Here is a 10,000-nt window from a genome sequence, read left to right as displayed (position 1 = left end):
GATATGACCCTTTCCTAGATATTACATGGTTTTATGTCTCCAAAGACCCGAAGAGCAAATATATAAAATCCAATACCATCTGGAGGCAAATATTCACAGAACCCAAATCCCTTGGAAACGCATAGCCGCACGCACCCTTCTCGAAGGCACAGGGAACAGATATGAAATATTCGATACCTGAAGTCTGGGAAGGAAAACACATTCATTTTGCTTTGTAGATAGCTTGTAAAGAGTGGTCAGACAATGCGCACACACACACACACATACGCACACACACACACACACACACACACACACACACACACACACACACACACACACACACACACACACACACACACACACACACACACACACACACACACACACACACACACACACACACACACACACACACACACACACACACACACACACAAACACACACACACACATTACACACGTACATACACAATTGCATACATACATATGTAAAATACGAACGTATATTCAAGTGAATACAAACCTACGAGTACAAACATACATACATACGCATGCATATATACACACATACGTAAAATACGAACGTATATATTCCAGTGAATACATACCTACGATTAAAAACATACATACATATACATACATATATGCATACATACATACGTACATACATACATACATACATACATACATACATACATACATACATGCATGCAAACATGCAAACATGTATACGTGCATGCATACATACATACATGCATATATACATACATAAGTAAAATACGAACATATATATTCAAGTGAATACTGTACATACCTACGAGTAAACACATACATACACATACATACATACGTACATACACATATACATAATTCATATATAAAACTCACATACCTTCATACATATACAGTATGCTGGTGTAGTGGTACAACGCTCGACTACTAACGCAGCACTCTTGGTTCAATTCCCGCCCAGGACTGGAAAGACAGCGAAACCCTGTAAGCTGGGGCTTCACCTCTGATCGACAGTTTGCGCGCGTGTGTGTATGTGTATGTGTATGTGTATGTGTATGTGTGTGTGTGTGTGTGTGTGTGTGTGTGTGTGTGTGTGTGTGTGTGTGTGTGTGTGTGTGTGTGTGTGTGTGTGTGTGTGTGTGTGTGTGTGTGTGTGTGTGTGTGTGTGTGTGTGTGTGTGTGTGTGTGTGTGTGTGTGTGTGTGTATCATGTCAAATGCGTTTGTTCTTTTGCATGGAAAAGATCCGGCTTAATACTATCAATCATCTCCTATTTTTTTTTTAAGTAATTACTTGTCAATCTGTGTTATCTAGATTAAAGAATATAATTTTTGTGTGTGTTTTTTTTCTGTTCTTTTTCTTGAATTTACAAGGATATACATGAAATTCTTGAACCAAATGAATCAGTCATCATCTTCTGAAGGCCAAGCTAGATATGTTTGTCTCCTAAAACTGATGAATGTTTACTTTAGCTAAACAAGAAAAACGACAGGATTAAGGATTACACGTGTCAAGGATGACTCAGACAATGAGCTAAAAATCAAAGATATAAGACGTTTGAGCGCAGGAGTTTTACTCAAGGTTGCAAAATCTCCCATGACATAAATAACACTTATTGACTTCGGTAGCGAATGTAGTGATTAGGAAATATTCTTCCGTATTCGTGGCCTTCCCTATAATGTACACAAAACAAGTCAGATTGCAGTATGTAAACACAAATCACGCAGTCATAACATGTCAACACAAAACAGTTGATTGTAACACGTCGATATAGCTTATGGACACAGCTATAAGGCAAGGTTAGCAGGAAAAACTACTACCGATTTCATACCGACACAGTGTTGCTTGTAGTTCAGATACCTGCCGCCAGGCGGCGTCTGACACTCTCGCATCGACCTTGTTGTCCTGGAATCGGTCGCCTCTTACGAGGACGCAAATCTTCGTTTGCATACGTTCTCACAGTATTTGTATGTATACCATGAGGATATTGTGTTTACACGCGCCGGCTTGATCATGTAAATGGCCCCCGTTATTAATACAAATGGCATTTTAGACGTGAGAGAGAGAGTGAGAAAATGTGGGAAAGCGTTCATACGTATACGCTTGTGTAGTCCAAAAGTGAAACTATATTTTAGAGAGTAACGATTAATTAGATTTTATTGCCTTCAACTTATAACCAATTACTCTTAGGAATCATACGTGTTTATGCATGAATATGTAACAATGGTTTAAAACTGTTTTACACACAAGGGAGCAAAGATATAATTCAATGCATCTATTGTTTTTTTTTTCACTTTGAGCAGGATTTCATTAATGCACAGTTCATATACAGGATCGCATATTTTTGTTTACAACTGCACTGTGCTTGGCCGATGGTGGAATAAAACTTTTATCATTATTCTTATTGTTGTTGTTATTATCATTGTCTTTTTTGTCTGTTATTGATGTCGGTATTGTCTCTTTTGATGGTGTTTCTGTTGTTGATCTCGGTGTCGTTGTTAACGCCATTGTCGTTGTCATTGTCATTATCACTGATGATCGTCGTCACTGTACAGTAATCATTACCATAATTTTCATTATCGTTATCATTGTAATAACTGTAGGTCCTGCCCTCACCCTCTCCCTCCACCTCTCCCTCCACCTCTCCCTCCACCTCTCCCTCCACCTCTCCCTCCACCTCTCCCTCCACCTCTCCCTCCACCTCTCCCTCCACCTCTCCCTCCACCTCTCCCTCCACCTCTCCCTCCACCTCTCCCTCCACCTCTCCCTCCACCTCTCCCTCCACCTCTCCCTCCACCTCTCCCTCCACCTCTCCCTCCACCTCTCCCTCCACCTCTCCCTCCACCTCTCCCTCCACCTCTCCCTCCACCTCTCCCTCCACCTCTCCCTCCACCTCTCCCTCCACCTCTCCCTCCACCTCTCCCTCCACCTCTCCCTCCACCTCTCCCTCCACCTCTCCCTCTCCCTCCACCTCTTCCTCCCCCTCTTCCTCCCCCTCTTCCTCCCCCTCTTCCTCCACCTCTCCCTCCACCTCTCCCTCCCCCTCTCCCTCCCCCTCTCCCTCCCCTCTCCCTCCCCTCTCCCTTCCCTCCCCCTCCCCCTCTCCCTCCTCTCCCCCTCCCCCTCTCCTTCCCCTCTCCCTCTCCCTTCCCCTCTCCCTCCCCCTCTCTCTCCCCCTCTCCCTTCCCCTCTTCCTCCTCCCCTCCCCTCCCCTCCCCTCCCCTTATTATTATTTTCATTTCAGTGGAGCCTATTTTGCATGGACACGTTAAAGTTGGGTCCATTAGTCATTCAACTCTTAATGTTACTTTATGTTTTCTTTCCCTGGCATAAATTATAGGGTTTCTGCCGCTTCAGGGAAGTCCCTTTGCATATCTAATATTAAGTAAACATGACATTCAAGTTTTAGTTATTATTTTATTGGTGTTGTCCTAGTTAGCGCCAACTGATTCCATTCACCTTAAGGAGAATCCTTGCCTCAACAGACCAATACTTTAAACATCAAAGCAGGGAATGGCGTCCTCATTCTTATACTTTGTGGGCTACATTACCTTTTATCATGTTCTAAGACCGCTTTGGCTCGGGCACGCATATACGTAAACATATCCCCCGGGACGTTAGGTCGTGCGCGTGGTTAGGTTACGCAGTAAACGCGTCCTTATGCGCAGACACGCCCGAGGAAATGGACACATGTTATGTGCTTGTTGGCCCTGAGGATTCATTCGATGCTGAGATGGAGGACGCAATAGCGAGTTTCAGGAGAAGTTTTTTAAGGAGCAGGAGGTTTCTTCTTAGCTGAATGAAATTACCTGGAGACAGCCTGAAGAATTGTGTCATACGAACTGTACTCTTCAAAGGTTCTTCAAGTTACTTGGGTCTTCTAGTGTGTAAAAGACTTTCTTCAACTTAATGAAATCACCTGGAGAAGTTCCGTACCGTAACGGCTATAATATGATAAATTATAGATATATATAATTGCTAACTATTCTTTGATTTGTTATCACATTATTTGAACATTTAGACAAATAAGAAAACCTTCAACGACGTCATGCAGACTGAGAGGGGAGATGATTAACAGAGACCAAACGTTTAATTTAGGTGCTGTTTCTATCAAATGGTGAGGTATATATCCAAGTCTATGCGATGATTCCCTTTGCTAGTATGTGTTCCTATATACTAGTAAGGAGGATCATCGCATGGACTGTGATAATGCCGCCATCGTCTACAAATCCCACTGCAGCTTTCGAAGAAAATCTATTGAATCCTCCCTGCTTAAACATATACCTAATCATAATACCACCAAAGGTCAGTGGTCCCCAGACTACATAACTTGGATGGATGCTAAGAAATCCATCTCAAAAGCAGCCGAACTTGACCTCACCATCAGCCATCCTTCGTCCCGACCTCATCAAGGACATATAACCTGAGTCCCCCCCCATTTTTCCCAGTCACCAAATGTACCCCTCTTATCTATAAATTTTCTCACACTCCACACTATGTATCATTCTGCTGAAGAGGATCACAGAAAGTGGTCGAAATATACAGATTTTCTGTCCATCTTATCTCATTCTCCGACAGTGGATCAATAAGTCTCATTTTACAATGTGCTACTACATTATCCGTTATATATATATATATATATATATATATATATATATATATATATATATATATATATATATATATATAGTCGGGGCTTTAGTGCCTGAGTGACATGCACATGGAGCAGAGTCAAGTAGCATTCTTTTATATTTGGAGAAAAATCTTCACTCACAGAGGGATGTTGAGTCACATTGCAAATTCGTTTCCGAAGGCTCTCTTCAATATTTCCTTTACCACTCCTAAGACTTTAAATCTTCTTTTCTCATGCGCCTGTGACTGGGAGATAAGAACACCACCACAATGTTCCCATTTGTGTTGTAAGAGAAAACTTAATGGAGTAAATTGAACAGAGTGGGAGATCCCTTTTGACTTGGCTACCCTATCATACATACATATACCAAGGCTTTTTTTCCTTTACAAGGGAGGTAGCCAAAAAGGAAAAGGCATAAAATAATTTCCACCCATTCCATCCCTGAATACACTCCACACCCCTCCACCCTCCCTCCGAGGGGTAAATGCAAGGGTAGTGGGTCAGGGATTGGAGATGGTTAAAGAAAATGGAGAAAAATGGGAGGTGAGCCAGCTGTTGTTTGCGGACGATACTGCGCTTGTGGCAGGATCGGAGGAGGGATTGAGGAAGTTGGTGGCAGAGTTTGGAAGAGTATGTGACAGAAGAAAGCTAAAAATAAATGTGGGTAAAAGTAAAGTAAGGCTACCCTATTGTAAGGAGGATAAAACCATTGGTATAATTGCAAAAGTAAGCTTTATGAAGCTTTGCTAACATGTATTGTTATGAAAAAAAAAAGTTTTGTTCATAAGTAATTGAGAGAAAAGCTCTGCCGGTGATTGTAATGGCAAAATAATTACACAAAAGGATTCTTGAGGGTCATAATGAATTACAATATATCAGTTTTCCTCGTCTCTGTTACCAGACAACAGACGACCCAGAAAGTTTCGAGAAAAAAAATAATTTCTTTGACTACGTATATCAAATCTTTCTGGGCATCTGGCGTGATTTATGAATCCTTTGTATTCCTCTGACCAGAAATATTTCGACACACAATGGCGTATACAAGTTTAGGTCGCAATTTTTGCGACCAAAGCTTCTTGCGCTAGCCTCTCCATTTCTCTGATTGAGACCCACCATTACTCTTTCGCAAGAACTTCCCTCCCTTCTATCTCTATTCCCTCCATCATTATTTCTTCTACTGACATCCCTTTACCTCTGTTGTCTCATTTTTTAACTATTTCTCTTTCTCTCTTCACCTAGTTCTGCATTTCCTGCCTCCAACTTTATCTATAACTACAAAATCTTCCTCTACATTACAGTGGTTCCCAAACTGTGGATAAATTACCCCCGGGGGGGGGGAGGTAAAAAAATTTCGGGGTGACAGGGGCAACAAAAAAAATTAAAACTAAAATAAAATAAAATAAAATCAAGAAAAGATTGTGATACCCGGCATTAGAATTAAGGTTAACTTAGTACGTATAGTTGTACATACATATACCATATACATATATCAAAGGCTTTTTCCCCCTACACGGCGGGGGTAGCCAAAAAGAAAAAGGCATAGAAACCACTCCCATCCATTCCATTTCCTATATATTCCACTCCCCTTCACCCTCCTGCCTTCCTCTTATCCCTGCATCCTGTCCACTGCCCTGGGTCATAGACAGTGTCATTGTAAAACTGAAAAAAAAAGTTTGGGAGCCACTTTACTACCACTAACTTTACTACCTTGACTAGACTACCTCTACTTGTCTACCCCCGCTATCTCTACCTCTACTTTCTCTCACATACCTGTACCTCCAGTTCTACCTCCATTACCTCTGTTTACAACTCCACCTGTATCTACTCTTCCTCTACTTCTCCCAGTTCCACTTTCACTACTCCTTTTCGGAATCCACTTGTTCCACCTTGCATTGTTCTAACTCCAATCATTCCACCTTCATTCCCTGTATCTACTCCACTTCCTACTTCCCGCTCTCGTATTCCCGGTGGAACAGAAACCTACAACGTCATAAAAGGAAGTCATGAAAACAAAAGAAAATTCGTATAAAAGTTATATAAGTCCTAAGACCCTAAAAATGCTAATTAAATATAATGATTTATTCTACTAGAGCCCTAAGACATATTTAGATAAAAAAATCTAATACTAAACAAAATTTAATCACTAGATGATCTGCAGCTCAAGTGATTAATCTCAATAAGATAAATAGCGAACGCCAGGAGGCGATTAGCTTCAGGTGAACACATCACCTTTTTCGTAAGCGCTTGGACTGTTGGAGTAGGTAATAATCAGTACAAGGAATCAGAGAGAAGTGAGGGATTCGAACCTACATCTAAGCCAGCGTTTCCTAGCCTTTTCCGACCATAGCACCCCCTGTTGTCGTGTCTAAGCAGTCCAGCACCCCTATCTTGTTATTAGACGAATAACAGAAAGTAAAGTGTACTGCTTGATGATTTATTTTCCTGATTCCTTAGAACAAAAACAAATTGACAATATTGTTTGTAGAAGATGTAAGAACATACATACATACATACATACATACATACATAAAAACATACATACATACATATACCAAAGACTTTTTCCCCCTACATGGGGGGTAGCCAAAAAGAAAAAGGTATAGAAACCACTTCCACCCATTCCATTTCCTATATATTACACTCCCCTCCACCCTAGAAAACACCCTAGAATACCCTAGATAAATGAAATAGCATGGAAAAAAGTCAAATATGCACAACTAGGTAATCAATCATACATATATCAATGTGATTTTTGTGTGCATCATTTCTCAGCACCCCCTATAATTGATTTTAGCACCCCAGGTTGAGGATCGCTGATCTAAGCAAATACAAGACTATCACGATTCTAATTAGTCACTAGTACAACTTGCTACATACTACATGCAACATGTTACATGCAACATACACCATATTAGTGCAACTTGCTACATACTATATGCAACATGTTACATGCAACATGTAACATTGAGTGCAACGTACTCCTAAGTTTGTCCTCGAAATCTCTGGGGACAGGGCGTGTCAGACAGGTTTCTAGGTTTATTTCCTCGAGGGGATAGGGAGTGACAGTCAAACAGATAGACAGAAGGACGTGCAATTACGCTCCTTAATATAATATACATACATAGTTCTGACAACATGTTGAATGGGAGACCTTGATTTCCTCGAGCTAAATTAGAACAAAGAAGCTAAAGACTAAGAACTGATCAAACTCCTCCACACACCCCATTAACTCTTTTTCCTCAAGATCTTCTCCGTTGCTCAGTGATATAAATGAACGAGTCTGTTTCATGGGACTTCGTTCGAGGGAAGTCTGGTGCGCCATAAATCGTCCCGACCTTGGCGTGTGTGAAGGCAAGACAAAGTTCCGGAAACGAGCCTAGGCACCTTTGTGCTGAGCGACGGCCGCGATACCGCTCACGCCACCGCTCGAGCGAAAGTAACGCCAGCTGTGGGTGGGGGTGGGTAAGGGTGGGCTTGATGGACGTATCGGTCTCGCTCGCCCACCACTCCGTTGTGGTTCGCTTATTTTGTTTTATTCTATTCCGTGTGGTGTAGCTTGTTTTGTTTGCGTTTTTCATTTGTTTATTTGGTAGTATGTTAATCTATATTTTTATTTATTTATCCATTTATCTATTTATGGCTGATTGGTTGGTCGATTGACTCATTTATTCATGGTGTATTCATGTATTCATATATTCATGCGTTCATTTATTCGTTTATTCGTTTACTCGTTTACTCGTTTATTCATGTATTCATGCATTCATGCAGTCATTTATTCAATTATTCATCTATTCATCTATTCATCTATTCATCTATTCATTTATTCATTTATTCATTTATTCATTTATTCATTTATTCATTTATCAATTTATCAATTTATCAATTTATCAATTTATCAATTTATCAATTTATTCATTTATTCGTTTATTCGTTTACTCGTTTACTCGTTTATTCACTTATTCACTTATTCATTTATTCATTTATTTACTTATTAATTTATTCGTTATTCATTTGTAAATTTATTTATTTATTCATTTTGTCTTTTGTTTACTTTATCTATTAGGTTCCCAACATGTCTACATTCATGTATTGGTAAATTTGCTTGTTTAAAGATTCTCTTTACACTAGCGCCTGATAACAATAATATTTTCGATGTTATTTATATTGAGTTCGGTAAGGTGCCTCCCCAGAGACTACTGAATAAAATCAAAGCCCATGGCACAGGAGGAAAAGTGTTTGAATGGGTTAGAGCAGGGGTGGGGAACCTTTTTGTGCATGAAGGCCACCTTACAATTCATCGTCCCACATAGAGGCCGCACTGAACAAATTATTTTTTTTTTTTCAATTATTTCATCCCTTTTTATGATACATAATATACTTTTTAAATAATAAATTATAAATATTTTTTAAATAATATGTATATCAAAGGCCGCAGAAGGCCGCAGGTTCCCCACCTCTGGGTTAGATCATGGATCAGCGAGAGAAAACAGAGGGTCACCATAAACGGTGTAAAATTCAAATGGAGGGATGTTTCTAGTAGAGTTCCCCAGGGCTCGGTTTTGGGTCCCTTATTGTTCATTGTGCATATAAACAATTTGGACAATGGAACTTATAGTTATGTTAGTTGGTTTGAAGACGCCACTAAAACAGGGCGCCAAATTTGGTCAGGACAAGATATCGGGATACAACAGGAAGATCTTAACAAATTGTTGACATGGTCGGTGAAATGACAAATGGACTTCAACATCTCAAAGTGGAGTGTGTTAAACTTAGTTTACACAATCCAGAAAGCAGATATAGATAACAACTTTTTAGAGAAAACCGAGTGTAAGAGACACTTGGGAGTGCTAGTGAGTCATGACCTTAAATCCAAGAAACAATTCCAGGAACAGATCCAAAAGAGCATAAGTTTCATTGTTAGGACGATTACGAATAAAAGTGCAGAGTTAATTATCAAACTGTCTGGAGATACTCAGACCCATCCTTGAATATGCGGTAGAATTATGGCCTCCATCCTATAGAATGGTTATTAATTCACTAGAATTACGAAAGAGAATGACCAAAATGATACATGGGCTCAGAAGTTTACTATACGAGGGCAAACCTGGGCGCCTTAATCTACACTCTCTGGAAAGACGCAGGGTACGGGATGATCTATGAGTAACATAGGTGCTCAAGTAGATTATGGGCTTTAACATGGATGATACAGACAAGGTCATCCTATTAAGACAACAGGGCAGACCTTCTAGTAATAATTTTAGATAGGACAAATTTAAATTTGAGTATATTGGTAAAAACTGGTTTACCAGAAGAGTGGTCAAGGAATGGAATAGACTTGGTAACCATGTAGTGAGTGGGAAAGCTATCGGTTGTG

The sequence above is a fragment of the Oratosquilla oratoria genome, chromosome 3 (genome assembly GCF_046742065.1).
Source record: "Oratosquilla oratoria isolate Oo_2021 chromosome 3, ASM4674206v1, whole genome shotgun sequence".
Taxonomy (NCBI): domain Eukaryota; kingdom Metazoa; phylum Arthropoda; class Malacostraca; order Stomatopoda; family Squillidae; genus Oratosquilla; species Oratosquilla oratoria.
Note: the sequence above shows the minus strand (reverse complement) of the source record.